The sequence below is a fragment of the Colletes latitarsis genome, chromosome 11 (genome assembly GCF_051014445.1).
Source record: "Colletes latitarsis isolate SP2378_abdomen chromosome 11, iyColLati1, whole genome shotgun sequence".
In the NCBI taxonomy this organism is placed as follows: domain Eukaryota; kingdom Metazoa; phylum Arthropoda; class Insecta; order Hymenoptera; family Colletidae; genus Colletes; species Colletes latitarsis.
The window spans coordinates 25,873,496-25,899,107 of record NC_135144.1 but is presented as its reverse complement, the minus strand read 5'-3'; the positions used below and the strand labels follow the sequence as shown (position 1 = coordinate 25,899,107).

The following is a 25,612-nucleotide window of genomic DNA, read 5'->3' as shown; positions in this document are numbered from 1 at the left end:
TTTTATAATAGACATTGTTTTTAGAGTCGAGACGACACGTAGGTAAGAGAACGCCATTGCACATAGCGAAACACGAACTGGGATTATGCATTTATCTCCAGAGGCAATAAATTGAATTGCTTTCGGAAGATACAGTTCCTGCATGCGAGAGTAAACTGGGCAATAAACTCATCCTAGCTCCCTAGTAACCCAAATTATTCTCGACATTCGAATTTATTTTACGGACGTACAATTAATATTGTACGCGTTACTTCTGCTTGGCAGACCGAGCAAGCTGAGGATTATGTCGCGGAAAAAATTAATTTCGTACATCACAATCTAGATAAGTCTATTCCTAGATCTAATAATACCGTATAGTCTTTGAAATCCTGAATGGGAGCTCCAAGTTTCCGGAATAATACCATCAACCGCATGAAGTACAAATTTACGGTGCTAGTTTCGCGCGCTGTATGAATACAATTTTGAAGAGAACGAAGTTGTCGATGTCCTAAGTTTCCGGATTGTATCTTGATTGGTGGAACTTAAACATTTGACGTTAATAGGCATTAAAGAGATTATGTTTAGTGGAACGTTAGTCATCCTGCTTCCTGTAAGCGCGTAACAGCTTGAAACTTTCATCTTCGCTCAGCTAACGAGAAATTGAACGATGTTAAACGTACATTGAAGACTATTAACGTGTCATACGCGTTGCTACACTCTTCAGACGTTCAGGAAGCAAAATCAATGAGGTTATCTCTTACACGTTCTTCAAAATATTTCAATAATGCTGGGTGTTAAAGCTGTGTCTTTAAATTTGTCGATGCTCTTTTTGTTTTATCGCAGGTGAGCTCGAATTCAAGCTGAACATCGTACGACACAAAAAATTTACTTTGGATCATGAAATATCTTGAGAATTATTACTTTGTAAAACTAAGTCCAAGAAGCAAAATCAATGAGAATATATTTTACACATTCTTCAAAATATTTCAATAATACTGAGTGTGGAAGCTGTGTCATTAAAAATATTACCTTTATCGTATGCTCTTTTTGTTTTATCGCAGGTGAGCTCGAATTCAAGATAAACATCGTTGTCATTCCGTTGATATGTACGACACAAAAAATTTACTTTAGATCATGAAATATCTTGAGAATTATTACTTTGTAAAACTAAGTCCAAGAAGCAAAATCAATGAGAATATATTTTACACATTCTTCAAAATATTTCAATAATGCTGGGTGTGGAAGCTGTGTCATTAAAAATATTACCTTTATCGTATGCTCTTTTTGTTTTATCGCAGGTGAGTTCGAATTCAAGCTAACCATCGTTGTCATTCCGTGATACGTACGACACAAAAAATTTACTTTAGATCATGAAATATCTTGAGAATTATTACTTTGTAAAACTAAGTCCAAGAAGCAAAATCAATGAGAATATATTTTACACATTCTTCAAAATATTTCAATAATGCTGGGTGTGGAAGCTGTGTCTTTAAAAATATTACCTTTATCGTATGCCCTTTTTGTTTTATCGCAGGTGAGCTCGAATTCAAGCTAAACATCGTTGTCATTCCGTTGATATGTACGACACAAAAAATTTACTTTAGATCATGAAATATCTTGAGAATTATTACTTTGTAAAACTAAGTCCAAGAAGCAAAATCAATGAGAATATATTTTACACATTCTTCAAAATATTTCAATAATGCTGGGTGTTAAAGCTGTGTCATTAAAAATATTACCTTTATCGTATGCTCTTTTTGTTTTATCACAGGTGAGCTCGAATTTAAGCTAACCATCGTTGTCATTCATGACACAAAAAATTTACTTTAGCCAAATATCTCGAGAATTACGACTTCGTAGAAATAATTAAGATTGTTTAATTTCAATCGAGTGCTTGTGCATCAGTTCGTTTGCCTCAGGTTAAGAAACCCTGACCTAAACAAATCCCCAGCGCGCGTTTCGCAGCCACGGCTTTGAAAATATTTGCATCTTGAACGTTGGAACGCAGCTGCCGGCGTCGATCTGGCATTTGTCAGAGCGGTCGCGAGGCGCGTTTCGACGCGACGCCGGGCGTCCCTTTCCAGTTCGCCGCCGAAAAACCGGGCGTTTCGCTAAATATACGCGGGCGAGATCTATCTCTGTCAGAGCGCGCCGTTGCGCGAACTATCCGCGGATCTCTTTGGCTATACATAGAGGCACGTGTGTTCTCGGAACAAACGCGAAATTCGCCCACCCCATTCAGAAAAGAAACCGAGGAAAATCTCCTGGCCGCGCGCTCGAACACACCGAGCATTTTGTTCCGCGTGCTCGACGCTTAGCCGTGACATTCTTGGCAACCGGGGGCTATCAATATTTTCGTCGCGTCTGCCCGGTTTATTCTAGTTCCCCGCGAACGACCCAAACGATACACGGTGCAGTCTGACCTCAGGTGAGACGGCTAAGACCCAAGAAACCGTTCGCGAATACGAGGAGAAAACGCTCGATGTTCGAGGGCTCGTTCTGTCCTCACCGTATTTAGAAAATCGATTTTTATTTTCATCATAATATTCTGTGACTGGAAACGAGACGAAAGTCAAGAGTGAAAAATTTGCAGTGGAGGCTTCGTTTGGGGGGAATATAAATTCGAAAGTTTTAGTGGTGTACTGTGCGTTCGCGAGAAGTTGGCTAGCAGGGGAGTACCTCGCTTGGCTCCACCCATCCCCACTCTTCTCCCACGTCGCGTCGTCCAATGACGTCAAACTCTAAGCTAGAGTGGGGATCCAACCACCAGTCGGACTCGCGTTCCTTTCACTGTTCGGCTTCTCGCGGACGCACAGTATCGCATTTAGTTTGTAAATTATTATTGTCGCGTTTACTCACTCATAGAATGGACTTGGTAGCGTTGGCCCTTGAATATTTATCGGTGTAGAGAGTAGAATGTTAATCACAGCCTTACCTGCAACAAATGGAATTAAGTGTTAGTAATATAAAATACGTAACTATTTTCTCATCGTGAATTTTCAAAAACGTGTTCTTTAGGGGCAGAAAGTCACATCGCGCTATATCTTCATATCGCAACGAACGACAAAAGAGCAGTGTAGCCATCCACTAGATGACTCTGTATACCATTAGTCTGGCGCGAATTACAAATTCGTTTCTCAACAGTTTATTAGTACTTAAGGCAGCGAAAGTTTCGAATCATTTTTCGATGGTGGAAACGAGAAAGCTCGCGATCGAACACCCTGTACGTGGCCCTTCGACGAATGCAAAATAAGCTTGCATCGTGGAATGAAACGCAAGCATCGTTTGGACAATCTCCAACTCGATGGACCGCGGAAGTTACGCAAACACCTCGCGAGAGACCCCGAGCTCGAACCCCGCCGCTTTCGTCTATCAATCCTCCGTGGTCCATCGCGGTTTCCGGTTCCGATCGATCCAGCTGATTACAAAGACGGCATTTTAATCCCCGAATCCCGGGGCGTTTCATTGATTATCGAGGATCGTTCGAGGAATATAAAATTCTCGTCGAAATTGAATCGCGCCCCTCTTTCGTTCGCCCTCTGCCATCCAATAATCGATTCAGTATCGGGAATACGCTCGAATAAAACGACCCCAGGAATCTGCATGAATTTTCGATCGAACCTACTTCGGATGCTTAAAGCGTTTAGAAATTGTTTTCAAATCGATCGCATTCTAATTCGATCAACGTGCGCGTCGGTGTAATTGGCTTTGCCGCCACTTCGACGAACAAACGTTAATTTTTAAAATATATAATTCGATATTCTGGGGGAAATAATTAGATAGAAAGACTAAATTTTTATTTCCTGCTAACTACCAACTCCTAAATAAATTAAACAAATTTTTAACTTCATGTTTTAAACGTTGCGCGTTATTAAATCGAGTCAAGTAAAATTTAAGAATGTTTAACTTCGTACCTAGAGCGTAACACATAATTCGACGCACGTTCCAACGCGGAGAGGGAGCGTTACAGAATAGATTGAGGCCGGCTAATTGACTTCCTTTTGCATAATTCCGAAGGGAACGGTAAAACTGTTCGCCGTTTCGATACAGTGTTTCGAGGTTCCAGTAGTTCGAGAGTAAATAGACCGTCGCACCTGAGGATCGAAACGCATTGAAATTCCTCGCATTCGGTGGAACTCCGCTCGATCACGGAGCACCATCCCACGGAACTTCCGGCGAAAGTTGTGGGACTCTGCTGCACAATCGAGTCTCTCACTCTCTCGCTCGAGTTCCGTTCGTTCTGTACACTTTTCCCGCGTCGAAGTCCGCCCCGAAGGTAACCCGCGTCGAGCTTTCTCCGAGAAAATCCAACGATCTAAATTTCCATCGAACGACTAAAACTACTTCTTCGAAGTTTTTGAGTGGCTTTCGGTGATTAGCGTTAAGCGCGCCTCGCGGGAAGTTAAGGAAGAGACTTCCGGGCCCTGCAAATGCATTGTCCGTGAACCCCCTACAGGCAATAGAATTTCCTTTCCGTTTTTCGAGATTGTCAGAGCCCATCCAGCCAACCAAAACCCAGACTTTTCGTGTATCTTTAGAAAAATAAAATTTTACGGAGACTAGACTTCGCTAGATTATTTTGTCCACTGAAATTTAATATTCTGTGAATATTGCTGTTGAGAATAGGCATATTTTTAATGGAAATTTGTATCCAGCGGTGCGGTGCCCTCTCTTGCGAAGGTCTTTGCTTTTTTCCGAGCCTCAAGCTCAGTTAGCAGAAAACTGTTAAATTGTGAACAGTATTTCCATCTTGTAAAATTATTACATCTTAATTAAATACAGGGTGTTCGGCCACCCCTGGAAAATATTTTAATGAGGGATTCTGGAGACCAAAATAAGACGAAAATCAAGAATACCAATTTGTTGATGGAGGCTTCGTTGAAAAGTTATTAACATTTAAAGTTCCGTCAGTACTGAATTTTTTTCTCGAAAAAGGGTAGGATTTCGGAGGTATGTCTATTCACCAAAAATGATTATAATTGACCCCCGCAACTGAAAATAATTTTTTCAGAACGATTTGAAATTTTTTTTTTCGTCGAAAAATTTAGGCACCCTGTCGATTTTTCTTAAAAACTACTTTTTCGTTTTTAGTATTTTTGTTTGACGTCCTACAGAAAAGTTGTCTAATACTTTTTTGTAGGTACCCATGAGCTCTGCTTCAGAAAAAAGTTTCATTGAAATATATTCACTATTGTAGGAGTTATGGCTGTTTGAAAATTTGACCATTTTTATGGGGTTTTTCTCATTTTGCGGGGTCAAGGACCAACTTTTCGAATATTTTTATAAATGCTACATATTCTACACTAAAATACGCGGCGTTTGGCTTTTTGAACATTAAAATCGTCCAATCCGTTCAGAAGTTATGGTGTTTTAAAGATTCACATGAAATTTACGGGAAGCATTTTTGGTCTGAAATTATATTTTCGGTAAGGAATTTTTTTCTCGAAAATGGTTAGGAATTCGGGAGTATGTCTATTGACCAAAAATGATTATAATTGATCGCTGCAATCAAAAATAATTTTTTTAGAATGATTTGAAATTTTTTAATTTAATTGTTAATAACTTTTTAACGAAACCTCCATCAACGAATTGGTATTCTTGATTTTCATCTTATTTTGGCCTCTAGAATCTAGAACACCCTGTATATCTTAGATCGAAACTGTTGTATTTATTTAACAAATAAATATTCAAAAATTGCTTTTGGAAAATATGCTTCTCGTTGGGATTCATTTTATTATGAAAAAATGTTGAATTAAAGATTTGTTGAAATTGACAGTTCGGGTAAAATAGCGACAATGTTCTAGTTTATATAGAATTCTGTTGTCAGTGCGACGATTTGGATTAATACGAGCGCCAATTTGTAGTGGAAATGAAACGCTCCCCGAAATTATAAAGTTAAATTCGCCTCGTAAGCGGCTGCAGATAATCCGCGAAAATATTAACGACAACATTTTGTTACTATTAAGGCAGAGCACGATCGATGAAACTAAGCCAATAATGGCCCTGTATTCAATCCTATCGATACATCAAATGTGATTATATATAGTCGCGGAAATTATTAGCTGCTCGCGTTTCTGTGTAAATTTCAGGGGTGGAAAATATCGAGAGATATTTCGTGTACACTTCGTACCTAATTTATCGTTTCGAATATGAATATTGAAATACTTGTACGTTTCGAGTAAAAAATCTGCAAAAGTTCAAGCCTCGCCGGATGTGCTCGGTCAGCGAAAACAGCGATCTCGAGAAAAAGATGGCGTCCAACGACCGTGTTCGTTTCCGCTCTAAGCTTTCGCTATTTCCAGAGCAACCGCGAAACGAAATGCGTTTCCATGGGCATCTCGATCCCTGCGACGAAAAACCGAAACACTCGTTTTTCGGCCACACTTTTCACTGTCACTGTTTTCACCGGGTTTTCCAATCGCTTGTAAATAGAGGCAAAATTCAGGGGGAAATGGGATTCGTGGAAATGTAAAACTGAAAAGTGAAGAACTTCGAACTTTGTTTAAAATCCATGGGTAATTTTCGTTGCTATATTATTTACACTCGTTAAAATTTTCCTTCCAGTTTGCGTTAATAACAATAGGGACGTAACTAAGACAACTGTACCAAGTAATTTACCGATAAAACAGAGTGTTCGTTTATTAAAATTGAACGAAACGCTGAAACTTCGTAAGCTGAATATAGATTGGGTTAAAGACAGTTATTTATTGCACGAGTATAGTCGAAAGGCCTTGCACCTAGATTCTCGTGTGTCTAATATACTGTGGCAAAAACGGTCTCGCAACGATAATTTTCACATTCACAATCCGCATTTAAAGTTCTAAGTATAAGTTTTAAGTAACGAAGTTTTTCGATAAGGATGTAAATGTACTACCCACGACCTGGAAACCGTCCAGACACGAACTCCACGTTAAATTGTGTCCGATTGTCAAGGCTAGACAACGGGGGACAGAAGCAGAGTCGGAAAATATGAATCAAAAATATTTAGCGCGAACATAAAATTATTAAAACTGTCATCAACTTTTATATAATGTATAATACTTTTAATCTAACTTTCGTGTCACGTGGGTTAATATTGAAAGCGTCGGTATAAAACTTATCTTCAATACCGTCTAATTTTACACCGCGTAGACTTTTATTACCTAACGAAAGAACAAAACAAGAAATCCTCTGTTTTAATCTATTAAAAGATTTCTATTACAATAAAAATACCACGAAACCGAAGCGGATTCGAAACTGCTGAGAATAAAGGGTGTTCTCGAGACGCGTGACGATAATCACAAACGTTATTATGCAACTGATTTATGGTACGCTGAAGGTTTCTTCGAAACGCGTGTTTAGTGAAATCACACTGCTATCAAGATCTTTAGACAAGGTGAACTACAACACGTACAATATTTTTTCAACACTCGACTATTTTAAAATCTGTAGTTTCGGTACCAGTCCCAAGAATACTTTTAAAAATATGACCACTGTTCCTTCGGTAAAAAAGAATCACTCTTTTTGTTTCTGTTCCTCGCGAAAATAAGTGCAAACAATCGAGTGGAGGGTAAACAAATTATCGAAAGAGTATCGGATCCAACGAAGCAGTTAAAATGCGCTAGCCACGTTTATTTATCCGAGAAGGGGGAAAGGAAATGGAGGAAAAGGTGGAACCAAGAAAGAAATGACACAGAAAAATGCCACGACGCGGAGAAACTGGCCAATAAAAGGGATCGAACTGCACTGGGATCGAAACTCACGTTTTTTCGGGGGGGGAGAAACAATTTCGTGGTTTTGGGATTACCGGTTCGACTCGTTCGGTCTTCTTCGAACGGTTTCGCGCTCGCGACTGAATAAACACTCGTCCAGTGTCTCATTCTTCCTCGATCCTCGTCTCTTTCCCGTTTCTCTCTGTTTCCCGACTAGCTGCCAGTAGTTTCGGCCCGTCTATCGCGGACAGAAGCGGCGCAAGAGGGAACCAGAAGAAATTACGGCGGACGCTTATTCGTAGAACCTCGGACGTCTATTAATTGCCGCTGTCATTTCATTTCCCCCGTCGAGGCGACTCGAAAGTGAAACCATAAATCAAAAGCACGAGCCCAAAACGGAGACTCGTTAACGCGTAAAGGAATTTTATACCTAAATTTAAGGAACTTCGGGGTCACAACGAGAACTCTCAAGATGGACGCCGTCTGATTAATTAATGGCAAAGTACAGATGAGAAATACAAGTTATCTGCACCTGATACGCTTCGATAGGTGACTGTCGAGAAGAGGGCGCGATAAATTTATAATACGAAGCCGTCGTTGGCGCTGATGTTTGCTCCGGCGTGTGTGTGTGTGTGTTTCGATCGAATGCGTCTCAATTTTCAACGCACCGCGCCGTAGACTGCAGTCGATCTATCAATCCCGAACGGTGACAAATGGCCGTTGTTTGTCGTAACGTTTCGCCTATCTGCTCGCGAGGATTTTTCACAGCTACGGTCACTCTCGCATGCTAAAATTGGAGCCCCGGAACTGGGTCTCGTGGAAACAGCTTCTTTGGCGCGATGGTTCGTCGACGTTTTCAATTTTCGATCGTTTCGAGAGCGGCTCGTTAAGTAAATAGATAGTTCGAGGATCGTTGTTTTGCACGATCGGATCGTTAACCGACTGACGTCGAATTGTTTTCGGGTTGGTCTTGAAATATCGTCGAAAGTTCGGATCCGGAGTGGTGTTCGAGACAATAAAAACTTGAACAGGGGGCAGGGAACCCGCGCGCGGAAGTTTGTAAAATGCGGGTCGACGAATAGCGGGGACCGACGCGGTAATAGAAGTCCGAGAAAGTTAGTTTATGGCGGTATTGTTGGGGAACGGGTAACCGTAAGTAATACTTGGTTTTTTCCCCGTCGGTAAATAACCCGAGCAGAGACGAACGTTTGGTTCAGCGTAGCGAAATGTCGGTTGGATTATGAGTCTCGACGAAATTTCTCGCGTCCGGCTTCGCCGTTTGGCAACCGTCGACGTAACGATACCAGGGGAACTCGTGTTCGGTGACTTTTATCGTTCGTTGGGTCCGGCAAAAACAATAACCAGATCGCCTGGAACGAGGAACGCGCATAAAAGGAGAACAGTATCGTGGAATTAATTTATTTCGCGTTGCAAGTCGCTCGAATTATGTCCACAGCGAAAATTAAATGGCAATTATTCGTTATTAGACGATACAACGATATTATTTTGACCGAAACGGGGTAGAATTTTGTAATATACATAAATATTTTATCGTAGTCCGCAGTAGAAGCTAGACAAAATTGTGTCAAAGGTTAAAATTGTATGATAAATAAGAAATTGTATAAAAGGTAATATTATAGTAAAGTGGAACGTTTGAAAAATTAAATCGTAATTGAATAAGTCTCGTTAAAAAATATTACTTTTATACCGAGTTACTTTTCCTTTGAAAGACCCGTTGCATTTAAATTTATATCGTGTAGCGTTGAATCTGATCCTTAATTTCCTAGCAAAAGGAATAATATCGAACGAGTAAACGTACAGGGTTATATTTGCGTCGGATATATTGCAAACCTTTCAAATTATGATGGAACCTTTCAAGCCTGATTCAAATTCCGCTGGGATAAAAATAAAAATTCATATACTTGGTCCCATTAAACGTTGATTGATAATTTTTCGAAAGCTAAGAGGATTACGCGCAAGTTTTTATCTTTGTTCGAGTAAATCGTAATCCTCTGAAAGTAATGAAAACGGAAGCTCGATTAATTTTTTGCACGTTGGTCGTTACTTTTCGTTTTAACAAATTGCGTTGAAGGAAAATTTATAGGAATTCACTTGGCAACGATTTTGTATAATTGTAATTAAACTAATACGTCTGAAATGGCATTAGTTCCATTTATTTTACCCGCTATAAAAATAAAATATTGCAGAGACCGTGATAAAAAACAGGACGATGGGGTCGCCCTACGATTAATTTAAAACAAGATCCAAAGGCCGGGAGCGTTAAAATATTGAATTGGCTCGCCAAAGGATTAAAAAAGTATCCCACTTGCATCTAAGGCAAGTTTCGCTGGGTCAGCCTCGCTAACGAGTCCGCTAGGAAAACCTGGATGAAACGCCAATTAACTTTTGTAACACTTTTTATTTTCCAAGTTCCAACCCTCTCCCTTCCCCGGAACGAATTTCGTAATTTATCGAGGTCGTGATTGCGCTCCCCGGAGCTACTACGGGAAACGCAGAGTCGCGTCACCGGCAATAAAATGCTTTTCAAAAACAATCCCTTTTAACCATTTAACGGTCGCTTCCGAGTTAATTCGAACAACACCGTCGACGGATAATCAGCCCGGGACCGCGCCGTGACGACTGAAAATATTAAAGGATAAATCCACGTTACGACCCATTAGGAAGGAAAGAAGCGTTTAATAATCGAGAATTCTTTATTCCCGAAAACATGAGTTTGAAAATCTCGCGTCGAGTTTCCATACGGGTTCTCCTAAATTGGAATATTAGAGACACGTAATGGAGATCTGTAGCAACACTTGCAATTAGCGCGCTCGCCACCAGGGGGCTACGCTCAACGCCTTTCTCGCGAGTGCTCGACTGACAGTCCGTTCTCCCCTCTCCTTTCCCTCCCTCTTTCTCCTGCTATCTTCCTAGCACCAGAGACGACTAGATGACTGTGGATGGTGATGAGCTAGGAGACACGCGCTGATTGGCCCCGTACCGTTTGATAATGACGCCTGTCCCTCGCACAACGCGCATTTCTGATTATTGGACGAGAGTCGATCATAGCTACAATTCCATCGCGTGATGGAGATCACCAATGAAATCAAGACACACAGAGTAGAGATAGAACCATATATCGAACGACATTGGCGTAGCCACCGGTGAGCTCAGAATATTAATAAGTTCTTGATGTCAAGTTTCATCAATCATATCAACATTAACACGTATTTACATGCACGAGTTATTCGTAAAACAAATCTACTCATTCCTTGTACGAACAAATTTAAACGTCAAGGGGTTAACCATATAAATAATAGAACTAAAAGACACTTGCTAGAAAGAGCTGATAAGAGTGCCCTTGCCCTTGCACTGTTTCAATCTAGAGATTACTAACAAAATGATTCATCTCCCCCCGTTTAAAATTAATTCAGATCGAATCCTCGTGGGAACGATCAAGCCCAGAGGGAGAAGAGACGCCTTTCTGAATATGATTTCCGCGAATGACGCGTCCCAGCGACGTCGACTGCGAGGCCACAAGAGCTTTTGAGAGCCTCCCGTATCGGGAAAAGCGACGTAGCGCCGAACAGATGCGCCCCCGACGTCGGACCGATCCGATTACGGAATTCCTTCGCGGATGCTCGGCTCTCGGATTCACGCGACGATGATCCTTAGATTCGCGGAGCACGAGAGAGATCGTGTCAACGGCGCGAGAGAGGTCTGTTTCGGTTCGTGGCATCCGCGGCACGCGACACCGCCGAAATAGATACCCCTCCGGCGCTGTTTGTCGCGATGGCTCAGCGTTTCGGGCTCCCAGCATCCACTCAAAACGGGTATTCCGCGATTCTGAACGCCCTCGACTTTCCCGCGTCTACTGCAAGCAAAGACTCAACCTCGACAATCGGAGAAATTCTTCGACAAAAGAAAATTCTGACGCATTCTACAGGTCTGCGACAACTGTTGGTTGACGAAATGATTGACAAGATCACGATTGCATGTTCACAACACTTTATGTACAAAGAAAGACGTGTTTGACTGTGGATACAAGACTGAACAGAGAGATCGACAACGTGCATTTTTATAAAGCCTAGATGGCTTTAATACAATGTCTATTGTGTGATAACAGATGTCGCGATTAGCCCCATATTCGAATTTCCATATGGCAACAATGTCAACAAAATTGTCTGTCTTTTCTAATCATACTGTGCTCAAACCACGTGGAGTGTATAGTCAGGGCCACGATATAGCAAGGTCGTAAACTAAATTCTTGAGAGTCTTGTTTGAGGGTGCCTTTCTGAATGTCTTTCTGTATCCGTAACTGCACTACCCTTCTTCATTTTCTACCTGTTTGATAATATTAAAGACTCTAATGGTACCTCTAAAAATGGCTTTCTAAAAATGACGACACTGGATAAAACATTTCTTCACACGGCCCTGACCATGGTCTAAGGTCCTTGTCTGTTCGTATTTCTGTCAATTCTTTACTTCGACGCTTACTGGACTTTACGAGCTCGCTATATCGTGGTCCGAACTATACACGCGTTGTGACTCAACCAATGTATATTTCTCCTATTAAATACCAGTACTGACATAATTATTTGCATGTTCTCGAGTTTATTTGAAGTAGATCCCTATGACATTTATTCCTCCAATTGAAATTAACTACCTGGTGTACAATATATCCCTTCTACGTGAACTGGCCAAGAATTGACGACCTATTACTTGGAGCCATAAATCGGGATTTGGTGACATTTGGGGTATCAGGGTAGGCGTTCGCGGTTGATTGCGTGTTGAACATTGATTGCACCTGACGTCTCAACGCATTGGGCGAGTGGTGAGGTAAATAAATTCCGTTTGGAAACAGTCAAGCATCGCGAACTCGGACAAGACGACGACGCAGCTGCACCGGAGAGGGTAAACACACACCTGTTATGCGACAACGAGATCCACGAGGCACAGGAGAAGAGTGGAAACGACGCAGGAACGAGCTGACGGTGGCCCTGACCTACGAGAGAACCGGGCCAAGTCTGGTTGCCATGGGAACCCGGGGAACCCTCACCTGGAGGACGATTTCGCGGTGTGTCGCATCACCCCCCAGAAACAGGAACATCGATCTTTGACCCCGGCTCCAGTCGCGATTGAATGGTGCGTGTCGGCCATTCAGGACTTCCCGATCGAGCGACGACGAAAATAAACCGAGCATCTGTTTATTTTAGACGCTTCCGCACGAGAGGGACACGGTTATATACGTATCGCGGAAAGTGGTGTTTATTCAGTGACTCTTGCGTACTGTAATCCTTAATGTTGCAACGCGGTTATTTGTTTAATAATAACGGTGTTTGCGGAGATCTCCGGAGGATCTGACGACAACAGGTGCGGAGGAAACGACGCTCTTGAATGCTAACGGGAAAGAAAAACACTTGCAAATGAAGCTGTAATGGCTGTAGACTCTGTGTTTACGCGAGAAAATGAAAATGTTGGGGTTTTTGAATATTTTGAGATCATCCAACGATAAAATAAAATATAATAAAATATCCTTTGTACAATCTTTTGAATAAATACTTGCAGTCTCCATATCGTTTATTTTAATTTTTCCTGCAAGTAGATAAGGTCTACGTGGAACAAAATGGACACCCAGACATTCTTTGTAAAATCTTCTGAACAAATACTTGCAGTCTCCATATTGTTTATTTTAATTTTTGCTGCAAGTAAATGAGGTTTACGTGGAACAAAATGGACACCCAGACATTCTTTGTAAAATCTTCTGAACAAATACTTGCAGTCTCCAAATTGTTTATTTTAATTTTTCCTGCAAGTAGATAAGGTCTACGTGGAACAAAATGGACACCCAGACATTCTTTGTAAAATCTTCTAAATAAATACTTGCAGTCTCCATATTGTTTATTTTAACTTTTCCTGCAAGTAGATAAAATCTATGTGGAACAAAATGGACACCTAGACATTCTTTGTAAAATCTTCTGAACAAATACTTGCAGTCTCCATATCGTTTATTTTAATTTTTCCTGCAAGTAGATAAGGTCTACGTGTAACAAAATGGACACCTAGACATTCTTTGTAAAATCTTCTGAACAAATACTTGCAGTCTCCATATTGTTTATTTTAATTTTTCCTGCAAGTAGATAAGGTCTACGTGGAACGAAATGGACACTCAGACATTCTTTGTAAAATCTTCTAAATAAATACTTGCAGTCTCCATATTGTTTATTTTAACTTTTCCTGCAAGTAGATAAAATCTATGTGGAACAAAATGGACACCTAGACATTCTTTGTAAAATCTTCTGAACAAATACTTGCAGTCTCCATATCGTTTATTTTAATTTTTCCTGCAAGTAGATAAGGTCTACGTGTAACAAAATGGACACCTAGACATTCTTTGTAAAATCTTCTGAACAAATACTTGCAGTCTCCATATTGTTTATTTTAATTTTTCCTGCAAGTAGATAAGGTCTACGTGGAACGAAATGGACACTCAGACATTCTTTGTAAAATCTTCTGAACAAATACTTGCAGTCTCCATATTGTTTATTTTAACTTTTCCTGCAAGTAGATAAAGTCTACGTGGAACAAAATGGACACCCAGACATTCTTTGTAAAATCTTCTGAACAAATACTTGCAGTCTCCATATTGTTTATTTTAATTTTTCCTGCAAATAGATAAGGTCTACGTGGAACAAAATGGACACCCAGACATTCTTTGTAAAATCTTCTGAACAAATACTTGCAGTCTCCAAATTGTTTATTTTGTGGAACAAAATGGACATCCAGATTTAACGTACGAACATCAAGTACGTCGTTTCGAGTGTCAGCTTGCGTCTGAAGCTTTCCAATAACTTTTCAGCCAGCGGTGAAACAGATAAGGGAGGTCGTTTATCTACCAAGTGTCCGTTAAATTTACGTTACGATATCAAGCAACAGATGAAACATTTCCGTTGTTATTGATAGTCTGTTTCAATATCGTATAACGCGAATGTTTCGAGCGCTCGTTAAAAACCCCGATCAAAATTGTTGTAAATAATACGGGCTGTTCCGCGTCGAATCGTTCCATTAATTCGTACCGGCTATACGTTCTCGATTGTTGAAATATTCATCAATAATAGAGATTTAATGAACCGAAACCAACGGTGCTATTAAACTTCCGCAGGTTGGAGAATTACTCCGCTTAAACGCACGTTTGTATTTTAAGTTTCAATCCCTGACCATTTGTCGTTGTTTAGTGCTTCGTTCGCCTTTGTCTGCCAGCAATGAAACGATACATGGATAAAATTCCTATCTAGGTCAAAATTTCGAATAAATAAAAATTTTCATTATTACGATCGAACGAGCGAGACGAATATTTGCAACAGTGATTTATAATCTGTAATGCTGAACTGTGTTTCTATATCCTTGCGTATAAATCCTGAAATCGTGAATTTAGTCCACTTATTGCAACACGAAATTTTTTAGTTTCAAAGAGTGAGTTGCAGTATGATATATTAAAATAATATCAGATTAATCGTGAATTTACCTGTGCAGTTATTGCAATACGAAATTTTGTACTTTCAAGCAGCGACTTGGGGGGCACGATGTATTAAAATAATTAATGGATCGAATGGTTTCTATCGTCTAATGTCGAGCACGAAATAGAGTTTGCGTACGAAACGGAAAACTTCGATATCGCCGTGGAGATAAATTAAGGGGCGCTCGATGTTCGCGTATCTTCCGGAATAATTTGAATACGAGTATGAATAAATTAGAGAGCGAAAGCAGATGAATGAACAGGGTGGAATTTCATTGGCGTAGCTTCCTGGAGGCGCGCTCGGGAAGACCGAATAGTCGAAATAAAAGAATCGCGACTGACTTACCGTTAATTCATTAATATTTCCTTGGTTGACGGAGACGCTCTTCCGCCGTTGCAGTTGGCATGAATTATTTAAACGCGAGTCGCAACAATGGGGCCCGCTAATTAACCGTCCCGTTAGCGTCGAAGTTTGCCAGCCACTTGCTACCTAAATCCATAAATAATAATTGGACGGAAATTGAAAGTTAAATGTCCTCCTCGGGAATCGAATATTTATTTGAAACGTACGGAAAAGTTAATTTCGTCGCGTGTCCAAACATCAATAAATCATCGGGATAAATATTCAATTACCTGAGGGATCGGTTCGAAAAATTGAGCGAGTTCGCTAATTAGGTAACTTGGACGACCGCGACCGTTCTGCGTCCTTAACGAGACGCTAATTAGCATATTAACGCGTCGAAAGTCCGGGGACGAATATCCGTTGCGGCTTGGATCGTTTTAAGCGATAATGAAAAATCGAACGTCCTCGCTGTCCGGCACATTAACGTCGCGCGATAATTGTCTAATCGTGCTCGTTATAGTGGCTGTTTTAAAGCCATTAAAGTGTTCAAAAGTGGCGCGGACCTTGTTAGAACGAGGACAATGCGATTACGCGCCCGGAAACGACGGCTTAAAGGGATTTCCGTCGTGACGTACTGAAAAATAATCTCCTCGAAGAATTAAAAGTATACCGAGAAAACAATCGAAAATTTCGTCTAACGATTCGTTTTAATTTCAACGCCACTTATTGACAATTTAGTAAAATATACGACAGAAAGAATTGTGACTTCAACAAATTAGTTTCTCGCTATGCTGAGACAAAGGCGGGAAAGATACGTGGCGACAGTTCACGCGCTCGCCGCCAGAGGGCCACACTCTTAACTTTCTCACAAGTGTTCGACCATCCACCTTATTTACGGCTCTTCCAATCCTCCCTCACTCATTCTACAGGGTTCTACACACTGTTTCCAGAAAATATTTACCCCCTAAAGCTCCACGAATGAGTATAGGGTAGTTGAATTTCAGGATAAATAGAAAATACACACCCAGAGTGGGAAATAAACGCTATTTTTCGACCGTAAGGGCAAAATGGAAGGTTTCTGAGACCCTCCAGTGATTTTGACGCAGCGCCCTTGATCCCGCCTGTCTTTGCAACTCAGGTTCCATGTGACTTCCGGGGGAGGATCCTCTGGTTCCACGCGTGTTCCACTTTCTTCTTCTCCGTTTCTCGACGATTATACCGGGAGGAACTTCGCTACACGGAGTGTACGCTCGCGAAGACAGTGCCTGGGGGCAAACTGCTGCGAAATTAATTTCGCACATCGGTTCTCGGAAGATTGAACCGTCTCGTTCGATCGTTCCGGGGTTCTTTCGATGACACAGTTTCACGAGATTGCGAAACAGATGTTTCTCTCGTCGCACTTTCATCTCTCCACCCTCGTATCTACATTTCCTCTGGCCTGACCCCGTAGACCACCCGCATCTTTCGACACTTCGAGCTTTCCGACTTTGCTACAATCCTTAGACGAGTTTCATTGGCTAGAAAATATTCCCCCTCTAAAGAAATATTATCGTGAAATTGTCTTCGGGCCAAATTGAAGTTAATGAAATTGTAATATTTCCTAAATTCTAAATAATTTGCGAATTTTATCGCGTTGAACGCGTTGCTACGGAAGCTCAGAACGGATCGGTTTCTAATTGCTGAAATTAAACAGACGGACGTAAGGTTCCCTTTCAGAGGGAACAGGGGAACTCAATCACGATAAAGAGCCGCTTTGTATGATATCAGAACGATATTTCTGCGTTCGCCCTGCTGCAGATAAGCAGTAATTTCAGTCTAGTTAGGAGATTCGTATCGCGGCGTACAAACGTCCTCTTGGCATCGTTCTCATCCCCCCTTTTATCTCTACGAGGCCCTTTCGCAGCGGCACGATATCTGGAATCTCGTCGAATTCCGGCTGGACCTTTCTGCGGGCGCAATACTCGTCTTGGGCGGGCATCAAAGTTCGATCTTTCGGAAGGAACGTCGTAAAACCGAACCCTCGTCTCGAACGACAATCGATGACCGGAAACTTCCGCCTGGAGACTCGATCGATTCGCGAAACATACTTTATTCGACGCGTTAACCCCTTAACGTTCATGCCCGAGTCTGACTGTTTAAGGGATGATAATATTTGTTTTCCTTCAAATTGTACGTTAGATACAACATTGTAATTAACAAAAACTGCATTTTTAGAAACGAATCCAATAAAGAAAACTGATCGTTCTTGGTTAACCCGAACAATATGAGCGTTAAGGGGTTAAAGACTAGACTATTCGTTTCCGTAGACAATCGAAAACTAAGATTAATATTTAAATTGTAAAATAAAAATTTTCCCTGCCCAGATTCGGTTTCTTTAATTATGCTCTTTGGGTTCGACGAAACTTTACAGTTTTATCTGTTGAATCATTGAATATGGGTCGTGAAACTTCCCTTAGATCGGTTCCCAGTACGAGCAAAGTCTTCAAACGTCTACAGGCTGATATCGTTCGTAACCTTAAGAAATTCCTCGCAATATTCTGCGATCTCCCCAGGGGACTTTAATTAGTAATGTAATTTCTCTTCGCGCGAGTCTGCTACTTGGACGAAGTGGAATTCCCTGCTTTTCCGTTTGCAGCGAAAAAATTGAATAAACAATAAATTGAGAAAGATTATTACGTTCCGGGCCGGGGAAAATTTCATGATTCTTACGAGAAGAATCGTCTCGTATATAGTTGTACCGCTCGATCCTCGTTTACCTTGAATTTCTCTGCGATTCTTGGCAATCAGCCAGCCACGGCTAATTAGCAGGTAATAAAACCGCTTCTAGAGCATCGAGGATCTTCTAGGTCTTTGTCTGCTTGCAAAAATGAATATTATAAAAAGTTGGGAGAAACTTCGAAAAGTAAAACCCTTTCTGTAAAATTTGTTCTCTCGTAGATGTCAATTACATTAAATTTCATGCTAGTTTAATTATGATTCAAAGCAGACAGAAATCTATTTTAACAATAAATTGTGGTTCAATCTCCTGGTACAATGTGCTTAAAATCTAGATGAAAAATAAGGGTCTCAAAGAAAAGTATAATGCATAAATATATTCTGCTTTATTGTTCAGGAGATGAGAATTTGATTTCCCGGTTTCGTCTCGATCGTTCGACATTTACGCTCTCCTACTGCGCAACAGAGACATTAAATCAGCGGTTAAGTGCCAATCGAGGACCCGAAGAGCCCTCGAGTGTGAAATAAAACACAATTTTGCATATTTCGCGCCCCGTAATTGGCAGCCCCTTCGAGCCAATCGATCGTCGAGGAGTCGACTCTTGAATTGTTCGCGAGCCTTCCTCGATTGCACAACATTCTTTAAATTCTCTTCGCTCCTATCCTCCGAGCATCTATGCTTTCGTCGATTCGTTTCTATTTCGCGCTCGACAGACTTTTCAATTAAACTTCTTTCGTTCATCGTTATCGCTAGATAATTGTACGTACATGTACGTGGCAAGATATCTATCAGGCTTCCAGATAGCTCCAAGCTTCGAATTGTTACGAAGTTTATCGCAATTTCAAATAAATTGATCTTTCGAACCAATTTAAATTACATTAGAATGGAAAGTAAAAATTATCAGTGGATGTCCAGAGGACGTCGAAAATACGTTTATTCAATTTATTCGGTCGGGGGAAGTAATCGCAAACCTCAATTTCCATAATGGACCCATCTTTGGGAGACCGTTTATTTATTTCTCTATTCCCCACGTGTTTTCGCCACCAGCCACCGAAAGCGCCGTTGACATTTTCAAGAACCTCTCATCCCGCTCTCTAACGAGTCCCATCGAGAATTCCCCTAATAAACAGCGTTAAGAGGAGCATTAAGTTGAATTAACCGTTAGATAGCTCGCTCACCGGCAAGCTGAAAGTCGCCCCCAATTACGAACCAGCCTCCGGGGCAGAATTCTCATTCACGATGGCCGATTCATCACCCTAATGGGCCTTCGACAATTTTGCGTTACAGGGAATGCACAATACGCTTGTGGGAATTTTCGTTCTACTCGTATGGGAACGATAATGGCCGCTGAATTCTCGATATTTCAAATAAATTTTTCCAATTACTTCCTACTGGCTTAGATCGCTTAATACTTTGTCTCGTATTTACATACGAGCGACAATTCACACGTCGTTAGGGACCAAAACGATTCTCAAGCTGATACGTCGAGGGAAATGAATTTTACTAAACGTGAATTCTAGTTACTAAAATAAATACTAGGACAAATTTTGATTCACGTAGTTTGCAATTGTTTGATATCAAAGTTTTAGGTGGGATTTCTTTTTTATTTTACTTTTTATAGCTGGGGAATCGTAGCAATCGCGCACGCGGTCCTCGTCTCGCGGTCCAAAGCATAAATTTCGCCGCGGTAACGTCAAACTCCAACAATGGAAGCTTATCTTAACGTACAAAGGATGGAGTTTTACTATGCTTACGCCATCCAACGCCGGAGGATTAATTTGGCCGGTAACATCCTTCCTTTTATGACCTATAGCGCATCCATTTAGCGCAATGCGTCTCATGCTTCGTAACATCAGACTCGATGTCGTTTCGTTCGTGTCCTTTTCAACCCCCTCTCCCCTCTCCTTGTCGTCGAATTTGTTATTTTTAATTTATTTTGGTGAAAAGGGGGAATATTACACATTTTTAAATGTTACTTTTGGTCCTAATTATTCAACCAATTTTGTATAATATGTTGGGCTTAAATAGAGGACAACAGGAAACGAGCTCTCTATTCATAGCCATTATTCAAGGTAAAAGTACTTAGAAATACACCAATAATAACATTTAGATGCTTATAAGCAAGCAAGAACACAGCTGTTTTACAGAGAAACATAATAAAACTCAATTAAACATGAAATGCTGTCGCTTCTATTAAATTAGGTGCATCCTAATGCATTTAGAAAGTAAATCCCCGTTATAACTGAATGAGTGGCGTACTAGAGCAATGACATAGTTAAAGAATGTTTATTTAAGGGATTACCTAATACAAATTTTCGACTGTTCCAATCCCGATTATTCAAACGATTCGATCGTTTTCGGTATTTTTATGTCTGCAGTGGCACTCGAAATTTAGAATGGCGTATCGAAATGGCGGTAGTGACGCCGTGGACAATAATGACCGGTTCGTTCGGTTGCGTAATTCGCCACGTGGTGAGTCAAGGGTTCAAGAAGGCAAGAGAAAAGTCGTTCCGTAATACGACCAGTAATCCGCGCGGTCATTAAGCTGGTAATATCGTCTGTGTGCGAAATCCTCCTTCGTTTCGACTTCCCTGTCCCTTTCCATCGCGCCACCGAGCAGCGAAACCTGCTGAATTCGCTGTTCGTCTCGCTAAGATCACCGTGGATCCGCAATACTTTCGCGTGGTTCTCGGCGATCGTTTCGGTGAAACGACGAACGAAACCGTGAATGTGCTGACAGCGAACCACGCACGCTGGGAAAATGTTTTCACTGCGCCAATCTGATCGTACGACCTCATCAAACCTAACTCCAACGCGTATTAAATGCTATATTAAAGGAACGGATTTGAAAAAATCACAAAAATTATATTTATTTATTTTTTTACCATTTAAAAAACCAAAGAGCACAATTTTTGTAGAATTCTAAACACTAGAAGCTTCGAACTTAAATGTTCAAGAAGACTGTCGAGGAGGCGGTGATTCTACATCAAAAAACAAATCGAAAATGAAGAATAAAATTTCTTCGTTCGAGGCTTTGTTGTCAAGATAATTGAATTTCCGCTTGCAGTGGCGCTCAAGCGCCCACGCGCCATCGAGTTCTCAAGGTCCATTCTCTCAAAAACAAAGCCTCGAATGAAAAAATTTTATTCTTCATCTTCGATTTGGTTTTTCACGTAAAATCACCCTGCGTATGAAAATCAACACATTTTCGCGTTCACGAAGCACTCGTAAAACGAATATATTCATAGACATTCCTTGTACAAACTTAAACAAAATTAAGCAGCGTACGTTTGAAAGATTATTTGCGATTACATCATACGTCAAAGGGTTAGGAGGACGACGTAAATTGCTACGTCCCGGCGAACGGAAACCTACGAGCTGTGTACGCGATCGGTTTGAAGAACGAGCGTGGAACACGCGATACAACGTTCAAAAATTAGCGTGGACGCCAAAAGTTTGGATGGAGGGCAACGTTAACGACAAGAAGAATAGTGGCCGCGAAGATGGTAATGGCGGAAGATGAATTGGCCGTAGTTGCGACTGAAAGGCGAGAGAGAATGCGAAATGAGAAAGCTTGCACCTGAATGCGGAATGTATGTAAATCAGCAGGCGCGACGATAAAAATTCGCGAGTAGAAATGCCAAGTTTCTGGTAGCCGGCGTTATGAATCTCGGCGCGACGAGGTCGAAAAAGCGAGCCACTAAGAAGACCCGCTTTTAATTCTAGCTAGGGCCCTTTGAAACATTCCAAGTTACATCGTTTGCATAATTTTCAAACCGACCGGTCGAATAACTTTTGAATATTCGGAGAGGGGACGTTCTACGTGCATTATTACCCGACCGTGTTTTTAAATTAAGTTTTAATGCGCCTATTCTTCGCGACCCTCGAATAAAATCGTCAAAAACTGGATCATTTCATCTAACAAGAACGATGCAATGTCAGGGGTCTCTGTTCACTAACAAATGGAATTATATAACTCATAGAGTGTATCTTTGCTTTTTTAATTATCAATTTGTTAACATGGAATAGTCCACTGCGTTAAAATTAAAAAAACAAATAATTTTTATGATTTATAGAAGTTCGAGTACCCCTGAAATATTGTTTAGGGTATTCAGAAATTTCTGAATGGGATTATGTAACTCTCAGAGTGTCCCCTTGTTTTTTAATTATCAATTTATTAACATCGAATAGTCCACTGCGTTAAAATTAAAAAAAAAAATAATTTTTATGATTTACAGAAGTTCGAGTACCCCTGAAATATTGTTTAGGGTATTCAGAAATTTCTGAATGGGATTATGTAACTCTCAGAGTGTACCCTTGATTTTTAATTAAAAATTTCTTGCGTTACAATTTAAGTGCTTGGTCAAGTATAATATAATTCCATCAAACAAAAAATAATTTTACTATTTATAGAATTTTACAGGAAATTGTCTAGGGCGTAATTTTTGAACGCCATTTTACAATTCTCTACGAAGACTCGGTACCTGTAAATGAAATTTCACTGGCCGCCCACGGACAGTCTATTAATAAACCGCGCGACGTAATATCCATAAATTAACATGGACACCGGACCGAATCCCATCTCACGGGATTTCGACTCCGATTCGGTTGGTTCTGTGCGCCCGTCAGAGGTTGGAATTAGAGGGAGGAAGGCCTCTCGGCATTCGAAACGAGCCACGAAGAACCGCGAAAGAAAGAGTGGCTTTTAGCCCGGTTAGAGAGAGAGAAAGAGTGCAAGCTGAAGGGGGGATTGAAAATGGAACGTGGCCGTTCATGTTTGGCCAAGAGGGGCCAAGCAATTGAATATTCCACAGCGATGGATGGGAGAGGATGCAGGAATCGAGTCTGCACTCAGGTTTCCACCCCCGGAGTTCTCTTGGCTCTCTGTATTCGATCCTCCTAATCAGCATATCGAGATTTCCGTCGGTATGGCGCTCTCCAATCCCCCCCTGTGTACGCTGCTTGCTAAGTCGGAAAGATCTACGAGGAAGAATGGCGAAAACTATCGAGGAAAGCAGTAAATAGTTCTGATTTTCTCTTGTACCCTTCCTACCAGGCGTCTGATCAAGAATATTCGACGAGTCATATTCCACTGAAAATGTACGGTTACTCCAACTCGTATTCCTACACTACAATTCACTATACTATAGTTTTTCTGAAACTAGGATTACTATACAATAGTTACTAACACTCGTATTCGTACACTATATTTGGTCACTGTAAATTTAGTTTTACCAAATGTTTATTACATTATATTGTGTTACTTTCTTGTTTACGAGTTTTGTATTTTATTTATTAATATTAACAGTAATACTTAATTACAAACCAAATAAAGGACTAATAATATAAACAGTAAAGAAATACCAATACGTGTTTTTTTCCCGCCCGAGCGGTCACCCATCCGTGTTCTATACACGGCCCAATGCAGCTGCACTTCGGTGACCGGACGCGAACGAATGTATTCAACGTGCCAGGATCGTGGGATAAGAAACAAGCTTCTTTTTATTTATATAAATCACCATTATACTGTACAAATACGAGTGAGTATAACTGTATGTCGAAAATTGGAATTTATCGTGTTCTAATATATCTTGTGTTTACATTGAAACGACGGTCCTCTTATTTTGCGCCCGTTTCGTTTCCACGCGAACGTTAAAATATTATTCGAATTGACGACGTACCACCCCGGAATCGTAACTGTATTTGTTGTTACAACAGACGTTGTGAAACATGGACTGATGAGAAATTCTTCGGTTCGAGTATCGCCCGTGGCGTTCAATCGCCCCAGCTACACCGTCACCGCCGCGAAAACTGCACAGGAATGTAATATCGGTACACTCGGCGCCCGAAAACATATTGGACCACGTGTACAACGAGCGAAATACGAACTGGTCGGAGTAAATTGACCGTTCAAGGCCGCCAAAGGATCATCCCCACCACTTCAACACGCGTCATTTCGCGCAAAATTGAAATCACGATCGTCACAGTTACGACTTCATAGCCAGTAAATTTATGGTACTCGTTTCGAACATCTAATATATGAAATATGTATGATTTATCGTTTCAGCCTTCGCTATTTTGAAGTTGAGCTAATTCTTGAACGATTTGGAAATTCGTAGAGTGAACAAATGTTGAACATTTCTTTTTATTTTGCCCTCAGAGCCTAACAGAAGTAAGAGTCGACAATTTCTGGGACAGATACCTCCCTCGATAGCGTTCGCGTCGCGTACCTCGGCGAACGTTAACGAGGGCTCACTGTACGATCCGCAGATAGAGAAAGAAATAAGAAAGGCGGAGATTTCTCTCTCAGAAACAGGCTGAAATCCCTGAAAGCTCGCAACAACACCGGAAAAGGCGCATTCACTCCGTGTTCCCCGATATTCATCAACCCTCCCCCCTCCCTTTGGCTCTCAGAAATCATGGACTCCCGTCACGTCGTGGAAAATGGTTCGCGTGGTCTCGGTCCCCTGCCTATTGGAAACTCGTCCGTTTCCACGAATTTTGTAGCGATCGTTCTTTACGTATGTATGCACGTAGCTGGCTATATTTCTCCACCCTACGGGATTTTAAAGATGTAGAAGAATCCTTGGCGAACGCGTACGAGCATCGTTGCCAGGAAACGCAAGACCCGAAAATTATTACGCGACGAAATAGTATACCGAAAACGCCGTCGCTGGGAGTCTTGTTTCCGGTCAAAGATCAGAAATAGGTTAAAATGGTCGTTTATAAACGACAGAAATTATCTATTGGGGATTAGCGATGGAGCAATGGTGAAATTAATTTTATAGATAATTTCGAAGAACATTCATTTTCCTGTATAGTTTTATTATTACTTCTCCACTCCTACTCGTACACTACAATGGCGATCTTTTCCATTTATTTTTACCAAACATTGTTTATTACACTGTGTTACTTATATTTACAAAGTGGTGTTTTTTAAATATTAAACAAACTATAGCACTTAATTACAAACCAGATAAAGAGGGATTAATTAATATTAACACAGTAAACAAACGTATTTTTTTTCTCCGAGCAGCAACCCATCCTGCGCTGCACGCGACCCAATGATGCTGCACTTCGATGACCAGACTCGAACCAGTATATCCAACGTGCCACAACGTGGGATAAGAAAGAAGTTCTTTTTCATTTATATGAATCACTATTATAGTGTACGAGTGTGGGAACAACCGTAAATAAATTGCAAGGTTATAGTTGCAGGAAAATATTTCCGTAAGGTTCTAAAAAATCGTCCGCTTTCCTGTCGACATTTGTCCGACGACAATGCGGGGAATTCGAGGAACCTGGCGATTTCGGTGAAAAAAATTGCTCGCAATTCTTCCGCGGAGGAATCATGGTGGACGGAAACG

At 40.9% G+C, this 25,612-nt stretch overlaps 1 protein-coding gene across 4 annotated transcripts in view; it reads right to left on the bottom strand.

Moving 5' to 3' along the window:
• LOC143348272 (A-type potassium channel modulatory protein DPP6) overlaps window positions 1-25,612 on the bottom strand; it is a 175,629-nt gene that overhangs the window by 91,575 nt on the left and 58,442 nt on the right. For 2 of the 4 annotated variants that reach the window (XM_076778303.1, XM_076778306.1), the window contains exons 1-2: window positions 7,722-7,834; window positions 2,839-2,914 (exon numbers count right to left, since the gene is read on the bottom strand). The exons of 1 other annotated variant lie outside the window; for it this stretch is intronic. The gene's annotated coding sequence lies outside the window, so the exon portion shown is untranslated. Of the gene's footprint in view, window positions 1-2,838; window positions 2,915-7,721; window positions 7,835-25,612 lie in introns of those variants that run through there. One more of the 4 variants, XM_076778304.1, reaches the window with a different exon arrangement.